Genomic DNA, 18,245 nt, shown 5'->3' with positions numbered 1-18,245 from the left:
GAATCCACATTGTACTAAGAATACACAAGTCAGAGCAATAACTCATAAAACATTTGAATAACCCATTCATTTTTAATTTGGCTATAATTTCTGTGATAGTTTTAAAGACAATGAACCCATCTGACAGAAGAGGATGACAGGGACTTTTCCAGGATCCCCACTGTAAATCAGCGTTCACTGGAAGCATGTTCAAATACTGCACCACTCCCTGCTATCTGCTTCTAAAAGCAGGAGTGAAGCCATTCCATCTGCCTACCGGCATTTGCCCATTTAATCAGCAAAGAGTACACGGTGCCAGTGTGATCCAGGCCCCTGTGTGTGTGTCCCAATGACCTAGTTTAATGAAATCTGGTCTCGCATCAAACAGAACCCAGGTTTAATTCCTAGCTAGAGAGGCAAGGTCACAGTGTGCAGTTGACCGGATGAGGGAGCAATGCTCAGAAAATTGTGGCGCCTTGTGCACCATTTGAAAACAGGTAACAGAGAAGCCTCTGTGGTTTCTATCATCTTGACTGGATTGTCCCTGTGACATCTCCTGACTCTGCCTCCCTCCACGCCCAGCAACCAATTTCCTAAAATTCTGAACTCTGGATCTACGGAGTTAAAAAAATGAAATAAAAAAATAAAATAAAGTAAAATAAAGTAAAATAAAAAATAAAATAAATAAAATAAAATATGTTTGGCTTCCCTTTCTCCTATGTTCTTTGTCCAAGATGGGTCAGGGAACAGATCAGCCTCACCCTCCCCAAAAGAATGGACTCCAAGACCCTGTGCTTCCAATCTACCACTAAGAATAATTTTAAAGCAGAAAATAAAATACATGCAGTGCTGAACTCTTCATGTACTTGAAATCTGAGAATATTTCAATCCTATTTGACATCTTGACATTTAGGAATCATAGGTCCTTCTCTGGTGGAAAAAAATATATACACTCTTTTAAAAAATATCAAAGGTCTCTGAGAAACCAGTGGTAACCAACAATTCCATTCCACACATCTCATCATAGGGTACAAATTTATTTCTAGGATTCCTCTAGCCTTGTTCAGCTGGTGTCCTCTAATGATAGAATTACCTGCTCAATTTTAAAGCAGTTTTGTCAGTGAAGCCATCAGGCTTCATAGCACTGAGGATGAGATAGGCTAGTCTGAAATTCACAGACTTCAAGAAACAAAAAAAGACTTTTAAAAGGTGAGTCGAGTCCCCTGTCCAAAGGGGCCGTAAAACCAAGTCGTCGAGGGCACAGCTGGCTGCAAGCACCAGCTCTGCCCTTCCCCGGTCTCGAGATGGAAGATGAAGGAGGCCACAGCGTCTACCTCCCCAGGTGTTCCTGGAGCAACGAGATGGTGAGTGAGTGTGGTGGGCTCAGCACAGCATTGAAGTGAGCATTCCCTACTTGGTAGACATTATTTGCACTGACATGTTGTAAGCCATTCCATCCACTGGGTAGGCATGAAGTACATGGCACTATATACCTAAGAACCTCCACCAGATGATCACCCGCTAACTCCCCCTTTTAAAAGCTACTCTGTGTATCTAAATCTCTCAGCTGCAGAGTAGGTGCATCTTTACATAATCAGCATAAAGGATCTCATTAAAAATAATGAGGACAATTATTTGAGCCATACAGTGATAAAATATTTCAATCCAAAAATTATGACAATTGATGATGAAAAAGCCTGATTGTTGTGAAGTATCACTGTTTCATTTTGATATTTATTAAGCTGTGTTTTCCCAAATATTTTCTAGTAGCAAATACCTTACTCTACTGAAAAGTAAGAAAAATGGAACACAAAATTATTAGCTCAGTGTCACAGGTGCCAAATATTAGACCCAGACATGTTCATATTCTCACTCACTCCTTGGTATTCCAAAGGCAAAGAAAAAAGTCAGAAATAATACACAAAGTGAAACACACAGTTAAGCAATTACCTAGGGGAGAGACAGTCATATAAGCCTCCCTAACCCTCTTTTCCCTTTTCCTTCTATCCCTTTAACTCATTAAAAAAAAGTCCACATCATGTCTTTCTTCAAAACATAGATCATGTGTATGTGGTGTGTTTGGGGAGAGAGATTTCAGAGGTAGTAACACCAGTGCCTGTTCCCCACGATCATGTAAATCGTTCTCTTAACTGATCACATATTCCTCGACTTCTGTACTTAGATTATCACTCCTCCCACATCACACGCATGCACACACACAGGCAGGTGAAGGAAGTGTGGGCCTTGAGCAGGAATATGGGATATAAACATTAGCGTTCAGTGGAATTATATACAATGACTTTCTGTGATCTTGTTGTTGTTACTCCTAAGGCTGGGTGAGGTCCTCCTGGGATGCAGGGGAGGATATATGAAACAGTAAGAAAGTGGGCTTAGTGCTCCACAAAGAGGAGCCCCTTTCATTTCCATCTAATCCATCCTGTCATCAGCACCTAAAGAAGCAAATGCTTTTCCCAGGTCATATATTTTGTATCTATGGCCCGGCATCTTTCCATCTTCCACCTCCCTCAACATGAGTCCTCAGCTTCATGGCAGCTGCTGCCACCGCTCCACCATGGCCACCCCAACTGCCCCCACCATCCTGCCCACCCCTAAAACCACCAGCACCTCCACCCATGACTCCAACTACCATGCCCACTGCCGCCACCTAGCCCCAGCACAGCATTTCTTCCCATATCTCTTCCTTGTGTCTCAGTTACACATCAGTCATGTCACACCCTCCACCTGCAGCCCTGCCTCTGGCCCCCAAATAACACTGCACCTCTCTTGCCCTTATTTGTCCATCAATATCCACCCATTTAACAGCAACATAATAGCTGTTGTCTCATCAGAAAAATTAATTACAACCATTCCCAAGTAGGGAAAAGCCATCAGTTACAAACACACTAATATTTTGAAAACAACTTTAACAGAATAAAAAAAGCTCTCGAGTTTAAATAGTCTTTGAGAAAAGAACATCACAGAACCAGTGATGTACAGAACAGAGCCACTCCAGTAGTCTTGAAAATCCAAAAGCACACAATCTGTGCCACTAATTTGTGGAGCATGGTCATGGATTTGACTTAAAACAAAGTTTCCATTCTCCTTTCCTAGTTTTACCCCTAAAAACCTCAATCTATCCCTTCTGGCCTCCAATGTACAGACCCTGCTGCTCGCTGTTCAGCTCCTTTCATCCAATCAAAGCCAGACTTCAAACTAGCATTTCTACCCTCTCTCCTCAATGACCAGAACTTAAGAAGAAGCCTCCCTTCCTGAGAGTCTGTCCTGAGCTGAATTCCCACAAAGCAAAGCCAGCCCAGCGGTTGTGCAGGGTGTGAACATGCAAGGGCACCAATCGCAGCATTAGCATCTCTGCTATCTTTATAATTGCATTTTTATTACAACTTTGGTGATTTAAAGATGGGTAATTTACTTAAATTGCAATTTCCCTGCATGTGGCAATAAAGTGTCTTATTCTAAAAGTCAGTGTAGTCCAACAATTTTCTATCTGATGGAAGGAGAATGTCCATGGAAGAGGTGACTTTGTCTAATTTGCACAAAATGCCAGACGGGCTCAAGGCAGCCCTCAGAAAAGATTCTCGCAAATGCTTTCAACTTTCTGGGTCTCGGCTGTTCACTAAAGCTTCTACTTTTAGTTTAATAAACTCTGTTTGTACTGTATTAACTCCTCCCCCACAAACAAATCTAGTCTTCTTTTCAGTAAGTTCAGTTATCAAGCACATCCTCCACGCCAAGCGAGCCCCTAAATGCTGCTGATCCCCTTGTCCTGTTTCTGTCAGTTGGTGTTACTACACACATGTTAACAGGAACACAATAACCTTTTGTTACAGTAGGAGATTAATTACCACTAGGAAAGAAATGTCTATTACAGACACACTCCACCAATTTAAAATCCTTAACAAAGAATGTTGTTTGAACTTGAATTTCAGTCAATGTCTGACTATATTCCTCACATTTCAAAAAAGCAAAATCAGACTTTCATATGAGAATTCATTTGAATTTGCTTGTTTTGTTATTAATATTTTAAAAAATTACCAAAGTTACTTACTTGGAGTACCAGAAGTTTTATACAACATTTAAGAGACAGTTATGGACCCATATCAAATGGAATAATAAATAGAAAGGCACATACACTCACCTTGACCCCCAGAAAACAAGTTTTACTGCCATTGGGGAAGATGCACCCTCATTGACAATCCAGGTATAGAAACCTTATAGGAAACAAAAAGATACAGGAAAATTTAGAAGAAAGGAGGAAGATTCAGGAAAGCATAAACAGTAACTTCATTATGATACTACTTATCACTGAAAAATAAAGTTAGTTCAGAGTTCTTAAACCTAAGCAGTAATTGTACCACAAATAAATTCTTCAAAATTGGCGTTGTGTCATAAACTCACCACTTGGATGTGTCTAGAATTTTAGAGATACTTCGATCTTATTTTCAAATTAATCCTCAGTGGATTACCTGACTTCAATTTTCTTCCTAACTTAATCCCTAAAGCTATTAATGATGTGAAAACTGATTCTTAAATATACCATATGAATAATTTTTAAAGATTTTTATTTTATTTATTTTTAGAGAAAGAGAGGGAGAGAAACATCAGTGTGTGGTTTGCACACCCCCTACTGGAGACCTGGCCAACAACCCAGGCATGTGCCCTGATTGGGAATCAAACCAATGAACTTTTGGTTCGAAAGCTGGAGCTCAATCCACTGAGCCACACCAGCCAGAGCTAAATAAAGTATCTTAAGTACTTCAGACTTGGCTTTTGCCAAGGAAAAAATACCTCTGATACATGAATAATCATGTCTATTTTGCAGAAATTAATTTTCCTAAATTACACCAAATTTATACTGTTAAGCTTCTTATTTTCTTCTAGTTCAGAAGAAATTAAAAGCCAGAGGACCCATAAATCCTACAATATTGACAATATTAATATTAGTTAAATCCTAATAAAATTGTATTTCAAAATAAGTCAGCAAAAATTCTTTCCCTCTCTAAATCGTCCAGCAGGAAAATTAGTTGTCAGATGGCAGAAAAGATATGAATCTTCCACCCAGATGATGCTGCAATAGACACCACAGAATACCTATTATTAGGTTGTATCTCATAAAATTGCTGATATACAACAATTTTTTAGCTACAAAAATGACAATTTCATCGTTTTTCCAAACAAGAAAATAGACATGATTTTAAAACCCAGTGATCATGAAACAAATCTTCAAAACTACCAATTACTCAGCAGAAATCATTTTTCTGAGCAGCATCAGTTGTTTGGGTATTAACTGTTTCCATTCCGACCCAACATACATTCATGGCACCTGAAAAGATATTAAATGAATTGCCTCCAGCCTTTGGAAGGGGTTGAGAGTCTCTTTTCAATTCTTTCTTGCTCCCCAGACTCTATTTACTGCCAACTCCCTCTCAGCTTCCTCCTTGAAACATTAAGAGTTTCTTCCAAGAGTGCAATATGGCAGAGAAAAGCTGAGGGCTGGAAGGCATACCAGTGAGAGTAAGAATGCAGATCTTCAAGAAAAGAAGGCTAAAGGGAATGCACATCAAAGTAAGTGAGGAGCGCAACGTGGGGGCAGGGTGCAGATGAAGGAAAACAATGCTAGGGGAAAAAGCAGAAGGGCTGCCTGCACTTACGTGGTGGGGAGCAGCACAACACCTAGTGAAAACTGAACAAGTCCCAGTCCAGGTGGAATAAAGGGAACATTTACTTCTGCCTCATAGTAACCCTCCTATCATAGGACCTACCACAGCCACCACTCCCACGCCATCCCACCACTGCTGTGAACAGAATCCATGTGCATGGGCAACACCATTGGAACAAAAAACCAACAGAACAGAGGCCATGTAAGTACCCTAGGTATAAGAATGCACACATTTACAAAGTGTGCCTTCTTCTGAGATGGAATAGGAAGGACTTAAATAATTTCTCCCGCTACCAGGAGGCCCATTAAGTGAGCAGCCTATCAGAAATTGTTTTTGTTGGGTTTTGACATGAATGAGCAGCCAGTCATAAAATAAGCTTTTTAAAAATAATTTTTAATCTTCACCCAAGAACATATTTATTGATTTTTTTAGAGAGAGAATGGAAGTAGGGAGAGAGAAAAATAGAGACATCCATGTGAGAGAGAAACACTGATTGACTGACCCCACACACACTGGGGATCGAACCCAAAACCTGGTTGTGTGCCCTAACCAGGAATCAAACCCACAGTCCTTTGCTGTACCAGATGACAGCTGCAACTGACTAAGTCACCTGACCAGGGCGCAAAACAAACTTTTTGATCTCTCTTTAATACCATGCTTCTATTTCTCATTCCCTATTTTTAAAACTAACTATCATTTTTTAAATTACTTTATTGTTGCTCAATTATAGTTGTCTGCATTTTCCCTCCTCCACTCCCCACAACCCCAGCCAAACCCATCTCCCTCCCTTGCTTCCACCCTCCCCCTTGGTTTTGTCCACATGTCTTTTATAGTAGTTCCTGAAAACCCTAACTATCTTAAGATAGACATAAGGTCAAAATCAGGTTTCTGACCATGGTGGGTGGTAGCAAAGTCCAAGTTGATATGCTAGGTGAAACATATAGTTTCGTTTGCACCCAGTCAGAATTCTAAAACAACATAGGGCCACAAGAAAAAATCAAGGAGGCAAAATTGGACATTCAGAGGCACTCCTCATTGTTTCAAGTAGAGACTTTCCCCTTAAAAGAGCTATTGTGATCTAGCATGGACCACTCTAATGTTGAAGGTAAATGCATTAATGATGGCAATAGCTGAATGACAGCACTGATAAAGACTAACTGGAAGTTTAAGAAAAACACAGTCAGTCTGGAGGGTCTATGGGAGGAGGTAGGGCTTAAGGAAGTAGTATGCAATCATGAGAGACACGAGAACTCTACAGGAAGAACACTATGTTCATAACAAAGCTCTATGGTTCTAACTTCCCCTTCCCTTCTCTCCCTCTTCTCTTGGTAAAATACCCCCCATTTGGGCCAGCAGGCCATGACTTGCCTTGTCTGCATGCACTGGGTTGTAGCCCTTTCTCTTTCCCAAATAAATCCTTTTTGGTGGCAACACCCATTGTCAATATTAATTTTCAGTTGACAGCACTAATAGTAACAGTAATAATGGAAAAAGGAAATTAGTAGTAGTAGTAGTAGTAGTAGTAGTAGTAGTATCACCACAATAAAGACCTACTGCAAAATAACCACTGTGAATTAACTGACCAGTTGGGATTTCACTGCTCTTTGTGAAAGAGTTAAAAAGTGACTTCATGTTAATAAATCAACTGAACTACTGTAAGCAAAGTTAAGGAGTGCTGGCTAAGGTATGTGAAGACTATACATACAAGTGTGGAAGCCACCAGGTACCAACTAAAAGAGACACTCTGTGAAGAGCTACAGGCTATTGTAGAACCACCTGGTCAATCTCATACAAAGGAGCCGTAGGCCACTGATAATTGTCACTGTGATTACAGCAGGGTCTAGAAAACATCAGCCAGGCAAAAGGATATGGAAGCTGACACAGAGGCAGGAAGAAGAGGTGTTACCTGATGCCCCAGAGTCCATTAGTGAAAAAGCTGAGAAAGTAAACTCTGCACTATCCTATGTGAGCAAACCTGAAACAGGTGCCTCCATAGTAACCACTGAGGGAGCTTATTAAACACAGAGATTTTGGGCACTGTCCTAAAACTTACTCTTGAATCTAAAGAATTTATATTTTCAAGAGCGTTCCCTGGGTACTACTGGAACATAGCCACGCTGAAGAGCCAATGCTATGACAAAACAAGGAAACTACTGGAGAAGCAGTCTCTCAGTTCACCGGGAGTTTGAGGTGGGTCACTAGGCAAGTTCACTTAATCTTAAGAGCAAATCACAGAATAGATTTCAACACACTGGTTTTGCAGAAGAAGAAACTGAAGGATGTGTCTGAAAGGTCAAATGACTTTCCCAACCTGTTAAAGTAAAAAAAACAAAAAACAAATCTGACCTTGTGACTCCCTTCTTAAAAGTTCTTTGGTGGGTGCTCACTGCCTAAAATGGAATATAACTTTAAGTCCTTTGTAGGTAAAAACATGGCCCCCAACTCTAATTCAACCACTCTGCTCCTTCAGCCACCCTCATCCATGCTCCAGGCAAACCAAACTTATAAGCCAGGGTGTCCAATCCACAGTCCGCAGCCCACAGGCCACATACGGCCCAGGATGGTTGTGAATGCAGCCCAACAGAAAATTGTAAATTTACTTCAAACATTATGAGATTTCTTTGTGATTACATGTCACAATGTATTTAATGTGTATCCCAAGACAACTCTTCATCTTCCAGTGTGGCCCAGAGATGCCAAAAGGTTGGACCCCCTGCTCCCAGGCAGCACTATCTCAAGCCTCTTTGATGTTGCCTCCACCCTTCAACCACCTCATGTTCCAAGATGGAGCTCAAACCACCAGCCCCTTCATGAAGCCACTGCCCACCACTGATCCTTACCCAAATAGAACTAACCTCTTCCTTTGATGGGTCCTGAAGTAATTAGAACAATAAAATGACACTTTACTTCTCTCCAATATTCACATCTGATCATAAAAACAGATGACACAATTTTTGAGATTAGATGTTAGTAAACTTTTTAAGAATAAATGCAGTGCTAGAGTTAACGTTAAAATCTGAATCTGTATTCAAGTCAGAACTGGTATACCATGCTGTGTCTCCAGAAGCCCTGAACCTGATTTTATAAGAGTTACTCCATAACTATCTCTACAGTAACTATCTCTGTGAGCCGCATAGCCTCACGTGGTGACTGAACACTAGATGTGGCTCATCCGAACTGAAATGCACTGTATAAAAGACACACCTAATTTTGAAGATTCAGTATGAAAAAAGAATGTAAAATAACTCAACACATTACATGATACTTTGTCTATATTAAGTTAAATAAAATATATTAAAATTAATTCCATCTGTTTCTTTTTGCCTTTTTAATGTGGCTATTAAAAACTTTAAATTACAATGTGACTTACATTGTATTTCTATTGGACAAGGCTACTTGATAAGGTATAGCTTTTATTAATAAATCTGCTAAGATGTTAGCTTTTTCTGATGATTACAGAATCGCAGAAATCAAAGACTGAGGGCAGTGTTATACAGCATGGCCCTTCTGGACGTACAGAATCTGCTCCTCCATTGAATACTCAGACTATCGCTTTCAGAGTTCTACCAACTCACTGGAGTTCTCCTTCTCTACTGTCAGCTGCTGGTACTTCACAACTAAGTGCCAACCTTCCTGCCTTTTCTAGGGTGAGGCAATGCACTGCCTCGGGCACAAAATTTAAGAGGAACAAAAAAATTCAGTAATTAAGATAACACATTTTTAAATAACTGATACATAATTCACACACCATAAAATTCACCATTTTAAGGGTACAACTCAGTAGTTTTAATATATTCACAAGGTCAGGCAACCATTGCCCCATTATCAAATTCCAAAACATGTTCATTACCCTCCCTCCAAAGAAGCCTGGCCCACTAGCCTACTCCTCTGGCAACTATGTTCATTCATTCAGTACTTCATTCTCTTTTATGAGTGAATAATGTTCTATCAGATGAATATGCCAAACTTGACAGATATTTTAATTGTTTCCACTTTGGAGTTGTTATGTACACATTGGTGTCCAAGTTTTTAGGTGGATATGTTTGTAATTCTGTTGGGTATGTACCTGAGGATACAACTGCCTGGAAGCACCCCTTCCTGGGCACATGTGGCTGCAACACCCATGGCTGACACTCCAGGGGGTGTGCAGAAGTAACTCAGTTCACTCCTGTTCACTAGTAACAGGCTAATCAGAGGCCAGCCCCAGACACTGTGTGGGGGATAGTAAAGGGCTCAGTGATGTTGGCAGTTCCCTTTCTGGTGGCCACACTCACTACTTCAGAAGGCTGCATTTCTATTTAGGGCACCAGCTGAAATGGTGGATTTGATATCTGCAGAGAATATTCAAAAGGAAACAGCATGGAAGCGGAAGTTGATTTCCTCAGTTATTGTGCAAAAGAACGGAAAGGGGTGAGGCCCACTTGAACCCCGATGAGGAAGGCTGCCTCGAGGTTGCTTTGGCGGCATCATAGCAAACATGTTGCACAAGAAAAGAGAGGTGACTGAGATGCGCTGAGATCAGCTCTCTTTTCCAAGCTAGACAAAAGAAAAAGACATTGTCAAGCTTCCTGAAAAACTGCTCTTTTCACAAGGTTGTAATTGGATCCAGCAATATAGCTTTGGTCCTGAGAAGTACACAGATTCAAATGTATTTGGAAAATTATGTTAATGTGTGTAATTATTGAAAAAATACAGTGGACCAAATTCAGTGGGATTACCGATTGTCACAAGGGAGAAAGTATGTGCAACGTTCATTTTTCTGATGCCATTCTGTAATACAAACTGTATGAAGCTTTCAAGTTCATCATGCCGTATCAAGTCACCAAAGTTTACGAACAAATGAAGATGATAAAGGTCACTCCCAGTCTTTTTGCACTCATTTTCCCAGGAAACATCATTTGATCCCTTTACACTTCATGATGAATCACCTAAATTCTGTGGGCGACACATGTGGACTAGTGCAGGTTGACATGTTTATACCTGGATAAGCCCTTGAAGTCAAGATAAATGTGTTCAGACTGTTCAAATTTAACTCCAGGGACTTTGAAGGCTGCTACCCAGAGGAGCCACCGTTTGTAATTTGAATAACAAGCAACTGGTGTTGCAAAGTGGCTGCACCATTTCTCAGTCCCACCAGCAAAGTATCAGTGTTCCAATGTCTCTCTATCTTCACCAACACTTGTTATTGTATTTTTTATGTCAGCCATCATAGCAGGTGTGTAGGGACATCTCATTGTGATTTTGACTTGTGTCTCCCTAATAACTAAGGATGTTGACCACCTTTTCATATGTTTATTGGTCATTAGTGTATCTTCTTTGGAGAAATGTCAACTCAAATGCTTTCCCCAATTTTTAACTTAAGTTATCTGTCTTTATATGATTGAGTTGCAAACATTCTTAATATATTTTGGATGCAAGTTCCTTATTAGATATATGATTTGTGAAAATTTTCTCCCTTTCTATGGGTTGGATTTTCTCTAAAGAAAAGTGTTAAATTTTTATGAAACTATATATATAAATTTATAAATATATATATAAATTTTTATGTAACTATGTATCATTTATGCTTTTGATATCATCTCTAAGAAACTATTGCCTAATCCCAGATATATTTACTTCTGTTTTCTTCTAAAAGCTTTCTTGTTTTAACTTTTACATTTAAGTCAATGTTCCATTTGGAGTTTGGTTTTGTATATAGTGTGAAGTAGGGTCCAATTTTATTCTTTCGCATGTGCATACCCAGTTATTCCAGTACCATTTGTTAAAAAAGACTATTCTTCCTCTATTAAATTGTCTTGTTGTCCTTGTTGAAAATCAATTATCATAAATATAAGGGTTAATTTCTGGAGTCCCAATTTTATGCTGTTGATTTATAGGCTATATTTATGACAGTAGCACACTATCTTTACCACTGTAGCTTTGTAGTTTAAAATCAGGAGGTGCAAATGCAATTTTGTTCTGCTTATTCAGTATTGCTTTAACTATTCTGAGTCCCTGGTATTTCCATACAAACGTGAGGATCAGCTTATTAGTTTCTGCAAAAATGTGGCTGGAAAGTTGACAGGGATTGCATTAAATCTGTAAACCAATTTGGGAAGCATTGCAACCTCAACAATATTAAGCCCTCAGCGCATGAATAGGCAATGTCTTTCCATTGATTTAGGCTACCTTTAATTTCTTTCAATGTTTTGTAGTTTTTGATGTACAAGTCTTGCATGTCCTTTGTTAAGTTTATTCCCAAGTATTTTATTCTTTTTGATGCTATTATAAATGGAATTTTTTATTTTCATTTTCGAATTTTTCACTACAAGTACATAGAACTGATTTTTGCTTATTGACCTTGTATACTGCAACTTTGCTGAACTTATTAGTACTAACCATGTGTATGTCTATGTGTGCCATCCTTAGGATTTTCTACGTAAGATATTGTCATTTGCAAATAAAGATAGTTTTACCTCTTCCTTTCCTATCTGGATGCCTGTTATTTCTTTTTTCTTTCTTTTTTTTTGATTTTTGGAAGTATTTATTTATTTATTTATTTATTTATTTATTTATTTTAATCATTGTTCAATTATAGCTTTCTCCCTTTTACTCCCAATCCAGCCCACCCACCCAACCCTCCCCTCTTCCTTCCCATTACCACCCTCTCCCTAGTTTTTGTCCATGTGTCCTTTGTACTTGTTCCTGTAAACCCTTCCCATTGTTCCCTGAAATTCCCTCTTCTCTCCTCTGTGGTCACTGTCAGCCTGTCCTCTATTTCAGTGTCTTTGGTTATATTTTGCTTGTTTCTTTGTTTTGTTGTTTAGGTTCCTGTTAAAGATGAGATCATATGGTATTTGTCTTTCACTGCCTGGCTTGTTTCGCTTAGCATAATGCTTTCCAGCTCCATCCAAGCTGTTGCAAAGGGTAGGAGCTCCTTCTTTCTTTCTGCTGCATAGAATTCCATTGTGTAAATGTACCATAGTTTTTTGATCCATTCATTTACACAATGAATGGATCATAGTTTTTTGACCCAGATGCCCAACCTGATGGGCATCTAGGTTGCTTCCAGCATCTAGCTATTGTAAATTGTGCTGCTATGAACATTGGGATGCATAGGTTCTTTGGATTGGTGTTTTAGTGTTCTTAGGATAAAGTCCCAGCAGTGGAATTGCTGGGTCAAAAGGCAGATCCATTTTCAGTTTTCTGAGGAAGTTCCATACTGCTGTCCTTAGTGGTTGTACCAGTCTGCAGTCCCACCAACAGCGCACTAGGGACCCCTTTTCTCCACAACCTCTCCAACACTTGTTGTTTGTTGCTTTGTTTATGATGGCCATTCTGACTGGTGTGAAGTGGTATCTCATTGTGGCTTTAATTTGCATCTCTCTGATAGGTAGCAATATTGAACATCATTTCATGTGTCTTTGGATTTTCTGCATGTCCTCCTTGGAGAAGTGTCTGTTCAAGTCCTTTACCCATTTTTTAATTGGATTCCTTGTCTTCTTAGAGTGGAGTCGTGTAAGTTCTTTATATATTTTGGAGATTAAACCCCTGTCTGAGGTATCATTGGCAAATATGTTTTCCCATACAGTTGGTTCTCTTTTAATTTTGATACTGTTTTCTTTAGCTGTGCAGAAGCTTTTAATTTTGATGAGGTCCCATTTGTTTAGTCTTTCCTTTATGTCCCTTGCTCTAGGGGACACATCAGGAAAAGAGTTTCTGTGTGAAATATCTGAGATTTTCCTACCTACGTTCTCCTCTAGGACTTTTATATTTAAAATGGTGTCACATTTTATATTTAAGTTTTTTATCCACCTTGATTTTATTTTTGTGTATGGTGTAAGTTGGTGCTTGAGTTTCATTTTTTTGCACATGGCTGTCCAGTTCTCCCAACACCATTTGTTGAAGAGGCTATTTTTACTACATTTTATGTTGCTGCCTCCTTTGTCAAATGTTAATTGACCATAGAGACTTGGTTTTATTTCTGGGCTCTCTGTTCTGTTCCATTGGTCCATGTGCCTGTTTTTATGCCAGTACCAGGCTGTTTTGATTACAGTGGCCTTGTAGTATAGTTTAGTGTCAGGTATTGTGATCCCTCCTACTTTACTCTTCTTTCTCAAAATTGCAGCAGCTATTCGGGGTCATTTATGATTCCATATAAATTTTTGAAGTGTTTGTTCTATGTCTGTGAAATAAGCCATTGATACTTTAATAGGAATTGCATTGAATGTGTAAATTGCTTTGGGTAGTACGGACATTTTGATGATATTAATTCTTCCAATCCATGAACACGGTATATGTTTCCATTTGTTTGTGTCTTCCTTGATTTCTTTCCTGAGTGTTATGTAGTTTTCTAAATACAGGTCTTTTACCTCTTTGGTTAGATTTATTCCTAGATATTTTATTTTTCTTTTTGCTATTTCAAATGGGATTTTTCCCATGATCTCTGCTTCTGTTCTTTCATTGTTGGTGTACAGAAATGCCTTTGATTTCTGGATATTGACTTTGACTTTGTATCCCGCTGTTTTGTCAAATTCATTTATTAGGTCAATCAGTTTTTTGGTGGAGTCTATAGGATTTTCTATGTATACTATCATGTCATCTGCAAACAGTGACAGTTTTGTTTCCTCCCTTCCGATTTGGATGCCTTTTATTTCTTTTTCTTGTCTGATTGCTGTGGCTAAAACTTCCAGTACTATATTGAACAGAAGTGGTGAAAGTGGACAGCCTTATCTTGTTTCAGATCTTAGTGGAAAAGATTTTAATTTTTGCCCATTGAGTATGATGTTGGCTGTAGGTCTCTCATATATGGCCTTTATTATGTTGAGGAATGCTCCCTCTATTCCCACTTTACCGAGTGTTTTTTTATCTTGAATGGGTGCTGTACCTTATCAAATGCTTTTTCTGCATCTTATTGATATGATCATGTGGTTTTTGTCTTTGCTTTTGTTTATGTGATGTATTACATTTACTGATTTGTGAATATTGTATCATCCTTGCATCCCTGGAATGAATCCCACTTGGTCATGGTGTATGATCTTTTTCATGTATTGTTGGATGCGGTTTGCCAGTATTTTGTTGAGGATTTTAGCGTCAATGTTCATCAGTGATATTGGCCTGAAGTTTTCTTTCTTTGTTGTGTCTTTATCTGGTTTTAGAATTAGGATGATGTTGGCCTCATAAAATGAGTTTTGGAGTCTCCCATCTTTTTTGGATTTTTTGGAATAGTCTGTGAAGGATAGGGGTTAGCTCTTCCTTAAATGCTTTGTAGAATTCTCCTGTGAAAACATCTGGTCCAGGGCTTTTGTGTGTTGGGAGTTTTTTTTTATTACTGCTTCAATTTCTTTTGTTGTTATTGGTCTGTTCATACTTTCTGCTTCTTCTTCATTGAGTTTTGGAAGATTATATTTTCCTAGAAATTTGTCCATTTCATCTAGGTTTTCAAATTTCTTGGCATACAGTTCTTTGTTGTAATTTCTTACAATCCTTTGTATTCCTGTGGTATCTGTTGCAAGCTCTCCTCTTTCATTTCTGACTGTGTTTATTTGGGTCTTCTCTCTTTTTTTCTTGATGAGTCTGCTTAAAGGCTTGTCGATTTTGTTTATGTTTTCGAAGAACCAGCTCTTGGATTCATTGATCCTTAGAATTGTGCTTTTAGTCTCTATGTCATTTAATTCTGCTCTGATCTTGGTTATTTCCTTCCTTCTGCTTGCTCTGGGCTGTCTTTGTTGTTGTTCCTCGAGTTCTTGTAGACATAGGGTTAGGTTGTTTGTTTGGAATGTTTCTAACTTTTTTAGGTGGGCCTGTATTGCTATGCACTTCCCTCTCAGGACTGCCTTGGCTGTCTCCCATAAGTTTTGGGTTGTTGTGAGTTCATTTTCATTTGTTTCCAGAAACCTTTTGATTTCTTCCCTAATATCATTCTTGACCCATTCATTGTTTAATAGTATGTTGTTTAATCTCCATGATTTTGAGTGTTTTGGGTTTTTTTCTTTCGGGTTGGTTTCTAGCTTCAGTCTCTTGTGGTCCGAGAAAATGCTTGTTATGATTTCAATTTTCTTGAAATTCTTGAGGCTTGTTTTGTGTCCTATCATGTGGTCAATCTTTGAAAATGTTCCGTGTACATTTGAAAAGAATGTATATTTAGCTTCCTTTGGATGGAGGGCTCTGTATATATCAGTAAAGTCCATTTCATCAAGGGTATTGTTCAATGCCACAATATCTTTGTTGATATTTTGTTTGGAAGATCTGTCCAGTTTTGATAGTGGGGTGTTAAAATCCCCCACTATAATTGTGTTGCTGTCCATATCTTTCTTGAAGTCCTCTAAGATTTTCTTTATGTATTTCGGTGCTCCTATGTTGGATGCATATATATTTACAATATTTATGTCTTCTTGCTGGATTCTCCCCTTGAGTATTATGAAGTGACCTTCTGGGTCTCTCTTTATGGACCTTTTTTGGAAGTCTATTTTGTCTGATATGAGTAGTGCTACCCCAGCTTTTTTTTCCTGTCCATTTGCTTGGAAGATTTGTTTCCAGCCCTTCACTTTCAGCCTGTGCAGGTCTTTTATCCTGAGGTGGGTCTCTTGTAGACAGCATATATGTGGGTCATGCTTTCTTCTCCATTCAGCTATTCTATGTCTTTTGATTGGAGCATTTAACCCATTTACATTTAAGGTTACTATTGATAGGTACTTATTCATTGTCTTTTATGTATGTGTGTTCCTCTCTCTCTCTCTTTTCCTTCCCTTCCTTAAAGCAGTCCCTTTAGAATCTCTTGCAGAGCTGGTTTGGTGGAGGTGTATTCTTTTAGACTTCTTTTGTCTGGGAAGCTTCTTATCTGGCCTTCTATCTTGATTGAGAGCCTTGCTGGATAAAGTAGCCTTGGTTGCAGACCTCTGTTTCTCATTACTTGGAGTATTTCTTGCCATTCTCTTCTGACTTGAAGTGTTTCCAATGAGAAATCAGCTGTTAGCCTTATTGGGGCTCCCTTGTATGTTACTCCCTTCCTGTTTCTCCCTTGCTGCCTTTAGGATTCTCTCTTTGTCTTGAAATTTTGCCATTTTAATTATGATGTGTCTTGAGGTGGGCCTCTTTGGGTTCCTCTTGATTGGGACTCTCTGTGTTTCCTGGACTTGTGTGACTTTTTTCTCTCATCAAATTAGGGAAGTTCTCCTTCATTACTTTTTTCAACTAGGTTTTCCATCCCTTGCTCTTCTTCTTCTCCTTCTGGTATCCCTATTATACGGATATTATTACGTTTCATATTGTCTTGCATTTCTCTTAATTTCTCTTCATTCTTTATGAGCCTCTTTTCCTTTTCTTGCTCTTTCTGGGTGTTGTTTTCTACTTTGTCCTCTAGTTCACTAATCCGATCTTCTGCTTCATCAATCCTGCTTTTCATTCCTTCTACTGTGTTCCTCAGTTCAGAAATGGCATTCTTGATTTCCTCTTGGCCCTTGTTGAGAGTTTCTATTTCCTTTTTCATGTTTATATAGTTTGCAGTGAGGTTGTTCTAGTTTCCCTCTAATTTCTGATAGCTCATTGTGAGTTCATTGAACTTCCTGATAATCATTGTTTTGAACTCACTATCTGATAGTTGAGTTGCCTCTATTTCATTTAGCATTGTTCCTGAGCCTTCCTTGTTTCCCTTCAATTGGGGGTTGTTTCTTTGTTTTCTCATTGTTCGTGGGTTTCTTCTTGTTAGCCTCTGTTTCTTAAATTGATCTGTTCTGGTTCCCTGTAATTATGGTGTGAACTTCTGTGGTAGAATACTTGTGAGATTCAGTGGTGTAATCTCACAGCTTCCCCCTACCCTTTTTGTGTGATCAGTTGGAGGAGTAAGGTGAAATGGTTTAAGACAGCAAGACAGTATACTATGATATTTACATTAGCAGCCAGTAGAGAAGAGATGGGTTGTCCTTTGGCTTCTTATAGTGTTAACCGTGATCCTCCACCCCACTATCCACGTTTTAGAAAGGATGGAAAGAAGGTAAGACTCTTATTGGGGACGAGAGGATTGTTAGTTTGATCTAGAAAGCTATGAGGCTGTGGGAGGTCAGATTCTAAGGTAGGGTTGGATTAAAGATTAGTAAATAGGAGTAGTGTGTGAAAGAATAAAGACAACCCTCACAATGGTATAGTTCAGGAAATTGCAAAGTGGGCTGAGATCAGGTAGGGGTATTGAGTGGTATTTACAATTATATGGACTAGGTCTTATTAACAGTAATAGTAAAATGACAGTCTTATGGCAGAATCAATGAGATCTAGATAACAAGAATAAAGAGTATAGAACCTTGAGAGGTGTATTAATGGAACACAAATGAAGGATAGTAAATTATCAACACACTGTGACTGAGATGCCAGGGGAAACCTATCAAATGACAGCATAACCAGCCAAGCAAAGAAGATTATACAGAAAGAAAAAGAATACCAAAAATACTATTAAAATAAAAAATGTCAGAAAAGTGAGAAAAAGATAATACAAATTTACAGTAACTTGCAAGATCAAAAAAAAAGGGAAAAAAAGCAGAAGATGGAGTGCAGGAGAGATAAATTTGGAGTGGAAAGAATAATAGTAGGATGATTGGAAGAGAAACATAAGGGATT

General features: G+C 38.7%; 1 protein-coding gene and 1 pseudogene across 3 annotated transcripts in view; one reads left to right on the top strand and one right to left on the bottom strand.

Moving 5' to 3' along the window:
* MTUS2 (microtubule associated scaffold protein 2) overlaps positions 1-18,245 on the bottom strand; it is a 590,055-nt gene that overhangs the window by 558,553 nt on the left and 13,257 nt on the right. For all 3 annotated transcript variants that reach the window (XM_045844783.1, XM_045844782.1, XM_045844784.1), the window contains exon 2: positions 4,136-4,208. The gene's annotated coding sequence lies outside the window, so the exon portion shown is untranslated. The remainder of the gene's footprint in view (positions 1-4,135; positions 4,209-18,245) is intronic.
* LOC123822685 lies at positions 1,284-10,741 on the top strand (annotated as a pseudogene).

The sequence above is a fragment of the Phyllostomus hastatus genome, unplaced genomic scaffold (assembly GCF_019186645.2).
Source record: "Phyllostomus hastatus isolate PE091 unplaced genomic scaffold, TTU_PhHast_1.1 phas_contig_41, whole genome shotgun sequence".
Taxonomy (NCBI): domain Eukaryota; kingdom Metazoa; phylum Chordata; class Mammalia; order Chiroptera; family Phyllostomidae; genus Phyllostomus; species Phyllostomus hastatus.
Note: the sequence above shows the minus strand (reverse complement) of the source record. Positions and strands in the feature narration are given on the sequence as shown.